Genomic DNA, 17,216 nt, shown 5'->3' with positions numbered 1-17,216 from the left:
GAAGTTTCTCAGACTTGCAGAATGGGAAACTCGTTATGCTAAACACAATTAATTTTGCACTACTTGATTTGTAGAAAGCAAACATTATGAAGTGAATCTGGGACACACATTCTATTTTCCCACATAAGACAATACTGGATTATTAAAGTACTGCATAATGGCTGAAAACATAAAAACTCTTTAAAAGGAAACCTCGGGTTATGGTTTTGTTCTGAAAATGTACCTAATGAAAATTGTGTGCTGCTAAACAAATAAATTTTCTCCTTGAATCTGCTGAAACATTTGTAGTATATTCAGTGACCAATTGAGTCAGGGTGTCAACTTTGTATGTTCCACCTAATATTGCATGGTTAGTAGGACTTTCTTGCAGTTTATACATTACCAGAACTTGTGTTATTTATTGTTTTAAACTAATGCAAAATTTGCATTAAGTCAGTTACAGTCCCATATATGTAATTAAAACCACAATTTGGACATCTAATAATTTGTGCTGAAGTATGAAAAGGAAGAAAAAAAGAGAAGGGAATAAAAACGACATTATTTTAGTAACACTCTGGTCCAAGGCAACTTGAGACTGGGCTAATTCATTCCATTTCTTGAGATGCAGACCAGAGAGGTGGCACAGGAGAAGTGTAAACTCAGGTGCTGAAATTCTGACTTGTAGATGATTTTAGGCACCTCATTCTAAGTGAAAGAATTGAGTTGAGTTCCTAGTTAGCTGCTAGGTGCAGAAATACTCTATGGATCCTGGCCTGGTGCTGCTTCTGATGTGGCTTAACATCCCTCCAATATTTGGTCATTCCTCTCCTTCGTTATTTGAGAAGATAAATAATGGTATGTTTGCTCTTGTAATTTTTATTTTTTTTCATTCATGTGCAAATTTTTCACTTGTGTTGCAGAAGATTAAAGAAGCACACCCTGAATTTCAATAACACAATTCAGCATTCAATGCTACGAGCTCAGCTTCTTGCATCTTCTGTTTGCAGTGTATGCTTTGTGTACAGCCTGGGAAAAAAGGCACAATTGGTCCCACATTTTCAGATTTTCCTGTTCTGCAACACACACCATACAGACCATCTGCACTTCCTTTATGGACTGATCTAGCATGTATTTTACTGTCAATAACAAAGGGGAAAAAGCAGGTTCAGAAGAATCCTACAGAGGAGTAAAATAATCTATATTTTAGCATATGGTGTGCTTTTCTAATAGTCTCTATTGTGTCATTTTACATTCTCTGGACTATGAGATAAATCTGCAAAAGATTCACAAAACAGCAACATATAGTAGATGTTCAGGATTGTCTTAGTTCTGTTAAAGTCTTAGTTGGTCTTTAATGAGGGTGAAGTTATAAGAAAGGTCTAAAGAGACATTCACTGGAAATACTTAGCTGGTAATGTGCTAACTTGGAGCTGAGGATCTACATGGGCTTTTAAAAATCTTTTATATGCTTATAAATCCACAATTGCAAAATTTTGAAATGTTCCTAAATATACCTATATGAAGGTATATGCTGAAAAGAAGCAGGACTGAACATATAATATTTTAATCATAAAATCATATAATCACATAGATTATATGATTAAATTATTGTGTTCAGTCCTGCTTCTTTTCAGCAATTTTTAAAACATACTTTGTAGTGTTGAACTGAAAGAATAATCTTAATGCTATTCTAAGTAAAAAAAGGCACCAGATCATGTTTTTTATGAGATTAATGAATATATTAATACACTCTTGAAGTTGTATTCCCATTTATGAATAAATTATGCAGCTAACTACAAAGACACTCAAATTCTGGATAAATCTAGTTTTTACTAACACCATCTAAAATTTCAAAAGTATCAGTTAGCTGGCAGCTATCTAAATGAGTTTTTTCTTAATTTGTTTGAGAAATCTAAAACTAAGGATGGCCACAGTACTATTATGATAGTGATCAGAAGATTAGACAACTTGTTCTTTGTTTCACAATGGTTACCAAGATCAATAACTACTCCACTAGATCAAACACAGTAATAATGAAGCTAGTCATGTATTTGTGACTCAAAAGAGTGGCTAGAGTGGCTTTCATTGCTTCAAGAGTAGTTTCTTTTTTCCTTGGAAAAACATAGAAGAAAGGAAAAACTGTATTGCAAAATAAGAAATGATTAATCAAAGTATGAGAAATATGTGCAACAGCTTGGGGATCTGAAGTCCTGAACTTAGCCTGGAAAAATAAAAATGCAGTATCTATCACTTTTACCTATCTCCTTTCTTCAGTCTTGGCAAAGATTAAAACTGTGATTTCAAAGCCTATAAAATATTGGAACATGGTATTCATTCTCCTGGTAACTGCTGTCCCACAGTTTCCTTGGGCACCAAAGATTATTTTTTTTTTCTCTATAAAAGGCTATTTATTTTGATATATTTACCACAATGCAACATTATTGGAGAGGTAAGTGCAATTTTGACTGCTTTTCAAGCTGCCTCTCTATTTATCAGGAGGAGCTGGCATTGAAAACACCATTGTTAGAATTGGCTTTGAAGTTGGTGTCTGCTTTACAGGCTGCTTTGTTCAGTGATACTTGTTGCAAATGTTGAACCTACAGCACAGTAGAAGGGGTTAATGTGGTACAGGCCCATGCCCCTGCTGGAGCCTATCAGAAGGATGAATGAAGATGTGTAGCTGATACTGCCATTCTCTCTAGATGATATTGTAACAGCTGTCACAATAGCTCTTGGATTTGCTTCATAGCATGATGTATATGTTTACTAAAATTAATTTTAGTTTCAATAACACATCTATAATTTTTTTTATCCTTTTGATATGTTAATGGACATGATAGTAGTAGTACACAGAAACTGGACAATATTCCTTGGTGTTTGTGAACCATTTGTGTCTGGTATTTCAGCAGTCACCCAGATGTTGCCAGGACAACAGAATGCAGTCTACAGTTAGTCTTCATATTATATATATATATATTTATATGTGTGTGAGTGGAGAGAGAGAGATTTAATAAACTGGTGACTTTAAAAGTCACTGCTTTTCTGTGATTACTTTAGAAGTATTGCACCTTTTCTTCACCATGATTATAATGAGGAAGTGAAGTTAGACTTCATCACCCCTCTTTCTTTTTTCTCATTCAGTATGTACAGGCCAAAGTCAAATAAACTAGAATTCACATAAAGTCTACACAAAGTGATGAGAAGGACACAGAATAAGTGAGAAAGTAATTTTTGGATTTTTGGACTGCCCCCTAAATGTCTTTTGTTTTCTGGTACAAAGTGTTGAAAGTGAAGGCAAAGAGAAATCTAGGAGTAAAAACAAGTGAGGTACCTTTTGCCTATTCCTTTAACTTAATTTTAACTTTCTATCTTTCAAGTAAAGCAGAAGTGTGGAAGGCTGAGCACATACTTCTCATGAGGGAAACAGATTTAATTAAGATTGCCATTTGAGCCTTCCATGAGTCCTAGTTTCTATTTAGATTTGTGTGAAAAGGCTTTTCACATCATGCAAGAATTTCCAGAACTGTTTTTTAATAATCAGGACTGGCAGCAACCATGGGAACTGCTCTGGAGCAGATTTATTAGTAACTAATAATGTATATATGAAAGAATTAAAGAGGAAAAGATTGGCTTTATTCTCTAAAATATTAGTTCCCATATTTTGGATGATGGGCTACTGTTTACCATTATAAATTTTCATTGCACAATCAATCTCAGCAGCAAAGTTCTAACTGGAAACATTAAAAGTCAAGGTGATTTCAGGGCATTGGCCATGCAAGCCCTGGAAGTTGGACAGCATTGATCAGGCGGAAGTGGAGCATGGAGCAGGTTGTGAGTTTCCTCAGACCTGAGAATGGTTTGAGTTGGAAGGGACCTTAAAAATCATTTAGCTCCAACCCCCCTGCCATGGCCAGGGACACCTTCCACAAGACCAGGTTTCTCAGAGCCACATCCAACCTGGACTTGAACACTGCCAGGGATGGGCTCATGGGTGCTGTGCCTGTAGGCTTGACTAAGTGCTTCATCAGAACTTGCCCTGAGCAGAAATTCCTTCTTGTTTTCCTGTATTGATCATATTGAGATGTACATTGAAAGTGGAGGGGTTGGTTATGATCCCAAATGAATTGTGATCATTTTGGGGCCGGTCATGTTCTTTCAAACTGTCCTGACTGGAACACTGAGTATGCTTGCTAAATGAGAACCTTTAATTTGAGTATGCTTTTGGCAATTGAGAGATTGACTAAGGTTTTGAAGGTGTTTGATTTGTAGTCCTCTAAGATTATTGCTCCTGGAGTTGCAGCATGACTGCCTCTAGTGACTCTGTGCCAATATCAGGTACAAAATTGATATCTTTGTCTCCTAAATCTGCTTCCCTACAGAGTGGCTCTCAAATTTTGTAAATGCCCTCATCTTTTCAGATTATACAGCCTCTGTGCAATTAGAGTTTGCCTGACTTTAAGGTGTGGTATTACAACGTTGATATGATAGTCGGCATCATTCATATATATGTATCCTTTTTTGTAAAAAACTTTTCAGATGGAGTCAAATGAAATGAGCATGTGGTAGCAGTAACTGCAGTCTAGGTGACTGTTTCAGGTTTGATATTTTGCATAATAAGAAGGTAGGTCTGAAACTGTTGATGTGAAGACAGAATGAGGGAAGGCATCCCCTTGTGAAGGGTGATGTTAAATTGTAGGCTTTCTGTATGCATCTAAAAGGGCTTTGCACTGGCTTCCCTCCCATCAAGAAAAAGTAAAAACACTAAAGATTATGCCAGTCTGTTCCTGTGGATAAGAAATTAAAACTTTCTCTAGCAAAAAACGGATGCTTTATGACCTTTGAATTGTGTACATAGTGAACTACTGTTGTATTTGAAAACAAATCTGTGATAAAAAGAAATTTATAGAGAGAGTGAATCTAGCAAAAAGTCTCTTCTACATTCTTTTTGTTCAAATATGTAGTAAAATTTCATATAAAGTTTCAAAAATTTATTTCTGGGTAAATTTTACTGTGTGGGATTTTTAGCTTTGTTTGAATATTCAAGTTGAATTGCTTAATTATGGCACAAACACCCAATAAAGATACTGACCACATTTCCTATAAAAAATTTTTCATGGTTTATGATGTTTCACTTTGGACAATGGTGAGAAAGAATTTGCTTGAGTGAGCAGCAGCAGTGAGCAGCAGCTCCAGTTAGACTGGGGATGTTACTGGTTTTTTATCTATCATTTCTTCTCTAGTCTTTTTTTTCCTCTTTTTTATTTTCTTTTTTAATTTTCCTGTCATGCACAGCTTTGTCTCAGAGCACTAGTTTTTTTCATGGTTGTGAGCATGGCAGGTGCAAGAATATGCTCTCAATGTAGCTATATTCAATTGTGTAAGTTAGTCTTTCCTTTAATGTTGAATCCTTATAAAAATGGAGTCTGAGACTGTATAATTTAAAATATATTTTTCTTTTAAGTTTCTTTTTAAACAAGTCTTCTATATAACATCAAGATTTAACTAGCTGCTAAGATGTGAGCAGTGCCACAAAATACATCTTACTCCAACTGGACGAGAATATGTTTGTAGTTACTCAGCACTCGATTTGGAATTTGGCAAGATCTTCTCCTCAAGCTAGAGAACACACAGATGCAATTTCATGTTATTTTGTGGTGTGTTGTGTTCTCTTTTCTTAGTTTAAATAGATTGCATGATCCTGCCAAATTTTCAACTCATTTTGTTTGTCTAATCTTTGCAAGTGAACTATTTATATAATATACATAATGGCTAAAATTACTATTTAACTTCAAGCCCCTCTGAAACATAAAGTAATAAAATACATACAGCTTAAAATGAGAAATCAAATAGAGATGGATCAGCATTTTAAAATGTTTCTTTCTCCTTTTTTTCCTTTTTTTTTCCTTTGAAAGAACACAGAACCAGCAAAGCCATGTCTTATGCATGGCACTGAAGACCAATGAAATAATGCTGACTGCAAGCACTTACTGCATGATTCTTTCCCAGTTTGGACACAAAGTCTTGGTGGAGGGGAGCAGCAAGCATCCTGAAGGACAGGATAATTCTGAATGTGAACTGATCTTGTGAAGTCAGAGGATAGGTATAAATCAGGAGGAAAAAGTACCAAGTATTATCCATAAGCAGCAATAATGGGTACAGAGGGCAAGAAAATTATAGATAAAATATGAAAATGTCTGTACATTGACAAGCTAACCATGTCATACTGTTGGGATAGAAAAAAGAGCTTTATCAGGATATGAAACCAAAAGTATTATGCACTTCTCCTAGGTGAGGCATCAGCTGGAAGGCTGTGGCCTCCTTAGGGTATATGTCTGGACCTGGGCCAGCTGAGGAGAACTTGCAGAAAGAGACCGGGAAAAAAGTTGGAAAGCATAATCTCTGGGGTAGGAGGGTGTGTATGCAAAAACTTAGAAGAATTTGGTATGTTTAGTGTAGAGAAAGAAAGTAATAGCAGTGCTCAAATCCTTAAGAAGTTTTTTACACAATGAATGCAATCTGTTATTTTCTGAGTCCACACAGATGTGACAAGGAGAGTATATTACACATTAGGTTAAAAAGCTTGGTTTAAGTTTGCCTAGACATCTGGTAGAAACTATCAGTAAAAGGCAGTAAAAAAGATTTGACATGCATCTCTCAGAAATGGTTGTGATTTAGTTTAAATTGCCTTAGATCTTTCAATCCATTGAGGCATTATTTTGCAAATGGAGTCTGTTTTAACATTCTTCTACACTTTTGTTATCACTAAAGAGAAAATATCTTTTCAAACTAGTTTGACCCCTTCTTCTCTGTCATGGAATTCTGTAAATGTTTAATTAAGTAATCAATTTATTTCTTTATTCTTACAGATGCTCTGTCACTTTTATTGTATTTGTGTTGTCCCGTTGCAGTTTTGGCAGGTAGGCTTTTTCAGTCTCTTCTTTTTTTTCCCTTTAACGGTGATTTACTTTGCCACCTTTGTATCTTTGTATTAACTCCATGTAGTATGTTTTCTAGTTTTGCTTGCAAGCACATTTCATACCTTGAATGAACTATCCCACCTGCTTTTCTTTACTATTGCCAGCATCCCATGATTTGTTCTCTCACTTGTTTTTGTCTTCTTTTTATTCTATATTTTTCTTTAGTTTTTAGTATGAGATTTAGTATGATATTTAGTATGAGATTTGATCCTTTGCTCTTTTACCTGCATGTGTTTTACTGATGAAATAGTAAAGTTTAAGGTCCTGACAAAATATAGTGTGATGGAAAGGTGATGAAGCAAATGACAGCAGTCACTGTAGGGACTCTCCAAGTAAAGAGGGGTGTTTTTTGTATATCTAAAAAAACAAAGTATATGCTGTCATTGTATATGGTCTGCCAGTGCCTGCACTCTGGTAGCTTTGGTCTCTTCCACCCAGATTTGACAGATGGCTAGGAGCCTCAAAGATGTTAAATTCTTTCAAGTTTCATGAAAATTGGCAGGCCAAGTTATTTCCTTATCTGAAAGGAAGAAGTTATAAGTTAGGCCTGTACGTGTTCTGTAGGGTAGCAGTCAGCTGCCTGATTGACATGTCTTGAATAGCCAGCCAAACTCCAAAACAGTCCTACATTCATGCCCAGAAAGGAATACCAGGGGAAGCTAAATTGGTCAGGCTTAGTGACAATAGGGTCAGTGACAGTGGGCTTCTGTGAGGGAATGTTGCACATGTATCTCTGCAAAACCAGGCTTCACTGATTCTAATGGTCATGGAGATGATATAAAATCCTTTTAGCGTTGTTTAGCTTTGTTTAGTGTTGTTTCTCTGTTATTTACAACAGGCGTTGGACATATTGTTAAAAACATAATTATTTCAAATCATATGACCTTTCATTCATCCATCCTGGTTTATAATAATTTTGTTGTTGTTTTTGTAGTTATTGTTGTTTTTGGTTTTGTTTTGTTTTCTTTTTTAAGAGCCTGTTGTATCCTTCAAAATTTTCATGGATCAGTTCCTCAAGTTCATGAAAAACTCGGCCCATTTCCATTCGTGCTGGGGAGGGTCTGAGGAGATAAGGTAAACTGAAAATGAGAATGAAAATTAATTTTGTTGGTACTTCAAGTTAGAAGCATTACACTGTGTGCTAAACAAATTCTTGGAATTCTGCTTTGCATTTTTTTGTTACAATGTATTGGATGATTGCAGGTTTTTGTTCAATGTAAGGGATGGCTTAAGAAAAAAATTTTAAGCTTCAAAGACTTAAAGTTTTCAAGCAGAGATGATCTTTGCTGATGTTAACTGTGATTCATTTCTCTCTTTTTCTGTTCTGTATTACGTTACGTTTGTTTGTATTTCTGAATATTAAAATGAAAGGTACTGATGGTAAGTTGGTAAGTTGGTAAGTATAAAGTAGCTCTGGAACAACATAAGCAGTACTACATTATTGAGCAAACAAAACTAGAGAAGGGAAAGGTTGAAAGAATTCTAGTTCTGAAGTTAAAAAAAAGGAAATTCTCCTGTCCTACTGTTCATTTGTCCCATGGAGTTATGGGATTGTTTTGCGGTGGGGATTTTATGAGACATTTAAAATTCATTCTGGGAGCTGATAAGGAAGTGGAAAGGAATTTGTAGATAACTCATAGGCGGGTTGAATTGAGTTAATTTGTTCCTGCTGAGTGCATGTTTTTTAATGCTGCTGAGAAAATTATGCTGTTGTAAGGCTGAGTGTCAGCATGCCTAAAGTGCTTTTTCCTTTTCTACTATTTCTTGAAACTAAAGACACACATAAATTTATCCTTATTCAATGTGAACCTCATTGCAAATGATAAAAACAAAATAAGTGCATCCCAGGCTGTTGGGTGTGTTTATTTTGCTAAAGTTTCTATAGCTCTCCCTGGATGTTTGACTAATAACATATTTATTATTCTAAAATAATAATTTGAATTTAATGATGACAACAGAACTGGCTTAATTATCAACATAGAAAGATAACTTAAACAGTACTTAGCTAATGGTTTAATAGAATGCAACAAAATATACTCTAATTATAAAAGAAGAGCAAATGAGCGAATTAAACAAGAATATGCTATGTCTATAAATACTCAATCTCACTTTTTGTTTCTTCATTACTCTATTTTTAAAAAATGAAGTTAAGAAGTGTCTTCATTTCTAATGCTCAGAATAAGAGATGTGATTTTTTGAACATATGCAGCAATTATGCCAAAACTAAATTTCTTCAGTTCTGTGGTTACTATGGTAACAAAAATTCACTGTATTTCATTTAGACATATACAATAGAATTGAAGATGGCAGATTTAAGATTTAATAATATTTTAAAACAATATTGTGTGACACTACATGATATTTTAATTATGTGTAAAGAGATAGATCAAATAACCAACATGCTTAGTAGCATGAACATTGGTACTAATCACATTTAAAACATATTTGGGTGCTTCTTGTGGTAATGGTATCTTGAATGCTCATTTCTAACAATTGTATCACATTTTTCTGCTTCAGCATGGAGGTCACTCCTGTCAGACTGTCAGGTCTCTTTGACCTTACAAGAATGAGGAAGAAGACAGTAGCTCTTCTGTTTGGTTTCTGGTCTTGGAATGTGTGAGAAGGGACACTGAGACAAAAGATTAACTAGCATCTCTAGTCAGAGATATGTTTTATGTGAACCCAAGTCACAGATATAATCTCAGTCTTAAGGTATTTATTTTCTCAACACAACTTGGTAGAAGTATAATTCCTCTTTTCCAAATCATTACAGAATAATGGAACTCAAGAATATATAAAGACAAGTGGGACATTCATGACTATGGCACAGAATACCTGGATTTAGTACCCTTATATATTACAAATTTTCAGTGTTCTTGATTTTCATCTTATGTCATTGTCAACTCACAATCCATTTTTTGTGGGTTGCTTTGTTTGTTTGGAATTCAGAGTTGCACTAAGGTGTGTATAAAAAGAATATATGTTAAGTTTATTTGAAGTGCAGATTGTCTAGCTGGAAAGAGCCACAAGAGTAGCGGAATACTGAGAAAAAATAAAATCAATTTTGATACAGAACTATTTCAGATATTTGCATGACAGCAGTGAGTTGTCAACTGCAATATTTTTAGTTTTGTGTATCATTAGAAGTTTGTGAGAGTACATTATTTAATCCTAATTCCTTGCTTAAAGCTAGAGTGGCTAGTAAGGGACTAGTTATTGGGATCTTGCTCCTGCAAAAGGAAGAAAGCACAACCTTTTCTTGTCCTTTGCTGATTTAATAGTAATTCTAATAGTTTTCTTATAGTTAATGGTTTATCTTAACCTCTACAAAATTCTACATGAAGGCTTGTTTTCAAGTGGGAGACCAGACTATCACCATAACAGATTTTAATGCTTAACATTTTTATTTAAAAAACACAAAGTACTGTTTAGAATATCTGCACCAAATGTAGTTTGAGGCAAGAACTTCAGGTGGATTAATCCTCCTTTGTGTATTCTGAAGTAAACCTGGGTAGCATTTCAGTGTTTAAAAGGATTCGCTGAATCACTTTAGGACAGGCAAAATTGTGCAATGAATTCTAGGAACCTAAAATCTAATGCTAAAATATGTTCATTTTCTGCGTTTTCAGAAAGTGAACATTTAGATACCAGGAAATCATAAAGTGGAGATTTTTCATGGAATGTTAGCTTCTTTTAACTGTGATTAGTTACTCACTTCTATTTAGGCTAACTGGATTTTGTGGAAGGACAAGAAATTTGAATGGCATAGTCACAGTGAGGGAGGAATCAATGAGAACATTTTCAACAAATATTAAGCCATATCTAATTGTTCTTATGAGGTAAACTGTCTCAATTTTCACTTAGTTTACTTCATGGTGAACTAGACTTTGGTGAAGGGATAAGTATGGGAATTGATGAGAAAAAGGTTCTTATAGAGTAAACTTTCTATGAAGCATATTTATGAATGTCCCAAGGTACTGCTTTGGGAATGGCATTTATGATTGAAGAATAGCAATATTAGCTTTGTTAGGTGGCTAGAAGTACTAATATCTTGATGCTGTTCTTTTTCATTGGAAAATTTTTATCACATAGTTTGCTTTTAATAATTTTTTTTAGTTTCTCATTTTTCTGTGTAAGATGTTGGTACTGTAAATTAATTTTAGCAGCTGAATTATTATTTCTGTTACATTAAAGTACCAAGAAAGTAATTAAAATGTTGTATGTGTTTGCTCTAGTTACATTTATATTTAATAATACAGATGAGGTACAAAGATTTGGAAAAATATATTAATGTGTGAATCTGATGAAAGATTCACAACTCCTTTTTTTTCTTCTTTATAGAGTTGCATGAAATTACTTAAAAGTTATAGTGTAGTAAAATGATTAAAGTACTGGTTATACTCATTGGAGTGCAAATGTTGGAATTCAGTGCAGAATAGCAATTTCCTAAGGTCAGAGCTATATGCTACAAAATTACGAGTGCTAACTCGCTGGATTTGTCTTATTTTTTTTGTAAGACAATATTTTTTATTTTTTCTTTTTGCATTTTGATAGCTGCAGCTGTGAACCAAAATAGTGTAATATTTATACATATTGAGGGTAAGATTGTCAACAGACATGAAGTGAGCTGTGTGTTGACTAATGGTTTTTTTTTAATTTCTCATACTGAAATTATGTTTTTGTCAACAACCATGGATTTGTCCAATATCTTTTTTCTCAGTGTATTGTTTTACACAGTGGAATTCATTATTGTGTTATGTAACTGATTGCCTGTCAGGCAGGTGATGTTCTCACCTTTTTCTTAACACATGCTCGCATATCATCTAATAGTCTGTTCATACCTTGTCCTGGATATGTTACTGGCTCTGTAAGGAACAACAAATGGAAATTGTAATCCTAAGCTTTTCTCCTGGATTTTGTCCTTTCATATGTAGTATTCTTCTCATTTTTCCTCCTTTCTCTAGGGCCATTCCGTCTGTCAATACTTTTTTTTTCTTTTACTTACGAAGAATTTCTGATTCTTTTGTACTCTTTGTTGGAGCAAGTATGGTCCATCTGGTCTGACTGTCAGGATGAGCCTTTAGGAGATTCCAGTTTCATTTTCCTGAGTCCAAGAAGCTGACATCCTGTCACAAAGACAGTTAAAAATTTCTCCTTAACAAATCAGTGCATTTCTTTGAACTGAATCCTGCCATTGAAAATTATCGATTCATAAAATTTAAAAAGGCACCAAACTTGAAAAAAAATTATTAATGTGCAAATGACATGCGAGAGTGACTCATGTAATTAATTTTCCATAATTTCCTGGGGAGAGCTGTATAGTTCAAAATATGGTGACTTGAATCTTTGTAATATGTATTATAAATTTATATCAAAAATACCTTTTCCATAGCTTTAGTTTGAAAGGTATTTAATTTTCCTGCTATTGCCCAGAGCCTCCCAGCCAGTTAGCTTGTTATGGTAACAGAGCAATAATTCTGTCTGCATTGCAGTGTGTGGGAGTGAGTGGCAAAGGTCAGCCATGGATTCAGCATTTCTTCTGGCAAGCTTGGCATGCTTCCACTCCTCCAACATTTCTTTGGAACAGGCTTGAGTTTGAGTTTGGTGGATCAATAAACTGAGGTGTGACGAATGTGAGGTGCATATTTCAATCTTGCTCTTTGTTTTCTCTGACGATCTCTTAGGCAACAATTTTCCATTTCAGACAGCTCAGAATAAACACACCTCTATTTTTTCATAGTATTATTAAAAGAATAGAAATTGCTAAAACCTATGATCTAGCTGATTTTTTTTTCCAATAGTTTGTGCTGATGGAGACTGTAATAAAGGTGTGGGGAATTTTTGCTTTTTTACTCATCATTTTTTGTAGGTTGATAATTCAGTTGGAAGCTATAATTAACTAGAAACTTTTATTATGCTAATTCTATCATCCAAAAGGTGCCTTCCTGGAAAGGTGATAAAGTATTTTGGTAAATTACCTCAATTTGTGGTCCTGAGACTTAACTACCTAAGTTTTCAGCCAGTATAATTTTCTGAATTATGTAAATTATAAATAAATAAAATGGGGTTTTTTATTGTAGTAAATTTGAGTTATACATTTACATGCAAATAAGTAGATTTTTTTTCCTCTCTTACATGTCTCCTGTCCACTGAAATGACAATGTTGCAGACTACAAGCTTATGAACCTCCCTTCTTCCACTGATAGTTTCTTAGTTGAAATTCATCTCATAGATTATCCATTTTGTTTTCACATTTTTACAGTTAGAACTGGTTATAAAAGGATCCCTAAAAACATGTATAATTTAAAAAGTCAGGTCACATAGTTTGAAACTGGGTTGTTTTCATTCTTATTTGCTTTTTAGCTGTAATCTCATTACTTAAATGGGGTCCAGTCTGTAATTTGTAATGACATCAACTGTTTAGTTGCTGCATTTCCCTTAGTAGAAAAAATGAAAATAGATTTTCTAACATCTAAAAATATACCTAATGCTTATCACTGATGTATTCCACTTTATACTTCCAGCTTGCTTTTATAAAGGGATTAGAAGACTTGCATGTAAAATTGCTTTTATTTACCAAGGAAAGCCAAAGCAATGTTTTTTAATTAAAGCTTTTCAAAAATCTAGGGGTTTTTTAAGTGGCTATATTGTTAGTTGCTCTAGTGATGTAAACAGAATCAATATAATTACGTAACAGTAGAAGTAACTAGTGAAATTAACTAAGTGAAATTAATGCTGGTCTTAAAATCTGAACTTCTGCGTTGGGCAAAGTCTATATAGGATTTGTTAGGATTGTGCTGTGCAGGCATCCTGTGAAGGTTTCTGGCTCTAAAAACAGGCAGAGCAAGAGTCTAGAAAATGGATTCTGTTATCCATTTTCGTGGGCTGGGTTTTTAAACAAAATATTACAAACCATTTCTGTCATTCCAGTGCATCTGTTTATGATAAAGTTATGTCAAAAGAGCCTTATGTAACGTACAGGCTGTTAATGTTTTAGGCTGGCACTTAAATTAATTAAAACACTGAGATTATTCTTTGAAAAAAAAACCCAGCAAACAAATCTACAGACTGTATATGAAGGCTGTCTGGTTCTCTTTTGCTGCTTAATCTCTATTACTGTTGTTATTTTTGGTCCATCTCCAAGGCACATTGAAGCATTGTATCCCTCTGAACTTAATTAGGTTAATGTTTCAAGTTTGTAGGACAGCTTCTTAGATTTTTTAATAGCTCTAGTGCGAGGTTTCAGTATCTTGTTCTGGTTCCTGACACCTTTCATTAGTGACCTCTGCAATCAAATTCCTGTGCTGTGTATTAACTCAATAGTTAACATTCAATAGTGTGACACAGCATCATTTATTTATGTAGCTATAAGGCTAACAGAGTTTAAAGAAAACATACTTCTGAAATCCGCATGTTCTCAGAAAACAGTTCATTTATGTCATGCAGCTTTAAATTCCCATCACAAGAATTACTGTTCTGAAACTTCACCCTTTCATAAGGTGGAAGCAAACATTTGCTGGAACTAAGTATTGTGTACATAAGAGTAGTCTAAGCTTGTCTCTAAGTCCTTGTGACCTTTTCCATTTTGCTCTGGGTGTTTTTATAGTAGCTGCCACATTTGCCTTTTTGGATTGTGATATTTTTTCTGTTTGGACAAAATCCTTGCTGAGGACTAATGCAAAATCATAAGAATTGATTCATTTGGGATTAATTATGTAAAATTAGTTACAGTGAATTTTATTTTGACCCTAGCCCTCTTTATCATATCTCATTTCTTTGAAATGATTCCTTCATATTCTTCAAGCATTTTTTAATCTCCCTCCTTGTGGTTGACATTGCATTAAAAAAGGAGTAAGAGAGCAAATTGTGTGCAAAGTAATAGACGCAGCTGTTAAAGTCTGCATTAGTCATTTTCAAGACCAAAGCTAGCAAAGTTGCAAATTAAAGGAAGAAAATCAGGTATGACAAAATCTGATATCTGCCTGCAGATGAAGCTTAGTAGCCTTAGAAAGAATTATCTTTCTTTCTCCAGACAAGAGTAAGTGGTTCCCCACAAGGCAACACAGATATGCTTTTGTAAATACTCTGTTACCCTGTATTAACAAAGTTTTTCATCATATTAAAGAATTAGAATTAAAGGAGGAAAAATGCTTTCAGCTGGGACATTCGTGGTACATTTTTATCTTTATAGGATCAGATATATAGTTAAGTAGGATTACTATGTTGACTTTAATAAAAATTTTAATTTCGTATGATATGTGCTCCCCAAAACAGTGCCTGAGAATTTAATTTATTAGTCATTATGTTTTTCATCTACTTAACAGTTTTGGTAAATGGAAATATTTTATTGCAATCAGTATAGCACAATATCATAATATAATATCCATATATCATCAAGATTAATAGGCTCCTGCATAATGAGTCAGAGTCAAGCTGATTCAGTGATATCATCTGTAAAATAATTTTTGTTACTAATCTTGAATAGAGTGTCAAATGGAGCTGAGTGCCATTTTCTGTCATTTATAGTAAGCAATGTTTTTTCGTGAACACTACTTAAGGATTCCTTGATTGAAATGTTTCATTATTATAGAAAGACAAAATTGAAAATGCTATGATTCTTTCTGTAGCAGTACATGATCTTTTCCTAATCTATATGAATTCATAGAAATGAATAGAAACAAGAATAAAGGGAACTTAAAAAAATGGGTAGGTAGAGGAAGAAACAATCCAATATATGTATCATTTTAAAGTGTTGTAAATTCTTCCCATTAACCTCTCTGAGAACATGGTTAGTGTAATTTAAATAATGCGCTTTTACTGGAAAAGTGTTTTCCAAATGTTAATAAATTTTGCATATGTCTACACTGCAGCAAGAAGATCTGGTAGCTGCCCGCACAGACAAGTTATATTTTTAAATAATTTATCTGCAAAACCGGCAGTAATGTCATCATAGCAGCACATCAGGAAAGCTGTCTCAGATTAGTATTCCACAAATGCTGTTAAATACTCTGTAGGGAAATTTCTGCAACTGCAGTAGAGATGCTACAAAAATCTAAGGTGCATGAAGTCCATCTAGATTATATTGCCTCATTCACCTTTATTTAAAATAATGTGAGAACAGTGAAATTATTTCAATGTCATAATTTTTCAGCAATATACATGAATTGGATAAGCATTGACAGGTCCAGATGCTCATTCATTTTCTTATTATCTTAATTATTTTCTGCTAGTCTTGTGTATATTTTCCACATCTCTTCTAAGTTGTTGTTAATTAATATACATTGATTTAAAATATTCTGAAGTCTTTGGATGGTGACCTTATTATAGCTACAAGTTAGAAGGAGAAAAGGTAGGGTTGTTATAGTAGGAATATTTCATTAATCCACTTAAAAATAAGAATTAGGCATAAAGAATTAAATAACTGTACTACAAATACAGAGGGGTTTGATTTTAATTGTTTACATATGAATTTATTTGTATATTTAATAGAATATTTATAAATAATAAATTATTTCAGGCCTTGTGTCCCGTAGACATGTCATACAATACAATAGAGGTATATTTTAAAGGCAGAAACTCAGAACATAAAATAAACCTGAATCTGTCACTTTAAATTTGTCATGATGCAGGGTACCTTATGGTATAGTTCTAGTTACAGTCTCCTCCTCAAACTCCTCTCTTAATCTTTGTATCTCATGCACTGAGCTTGCTGTCCTGGCTGTTTTGCTCAACAAACCCTGTATTTCCCTGACTATTTTCATGTCAGATACACCTATTGAGTTATTTTGTGTGTGCCTACTTATTTAATTCTTGTTTATCAAACTGATGTTCCTGTAACTAATTTGATACCTCTTCTGATCCCCATTTTCCTGTCCATTGCCTTGCCGTTTTCCATTACTGCACAGGTCTCTTTTTTCTTATTTGTTGTATTTTATGTTGACCTAGGAGGGCTTCAATAGCATTTCTCTTGGTCTGTTCTTGGCATAAGCTTTTTGTCTGCTGTATCTTCATGGCAAAGGGATTTTTTTTGTGGCATTCTTCCAAGAGTTCTCTCAAATTTATGTGTTCTCAAGTTACGGATGCGTGTGGGATGTCACCCTGTGACCACAGGTTTTGTTCCCTCTTAGCTGCATATGAAGGACCTGTATGTGCCCCTTTAAGCCTCACATGTGGGCATAAGTAGGTGGTAATTATCTTTCCTCCCTGGTTTTCAGCTCCAATAGGCTAATGAGCCTTTTAAGTGCTCATTGCAATGATTTG

Source organism: Poecile atricapillus, chromosome 2, assembly GCF_030490865.1.
Source record: "Poecile atricapillus isolate bPoeAtr1 chromosome 2, bPoeAtr1.hap1, whole genome shotgun sequence".
Classification (NCBI taxonomy): domain Eukaryota; kingdom Metazoa; phylum Chordata; class Aves; order Passeriformes; family Paridae; genus Poecile; species Poecile atricapillus.
Note: the sequence above shows the minus strand (reverse complement) of the source record.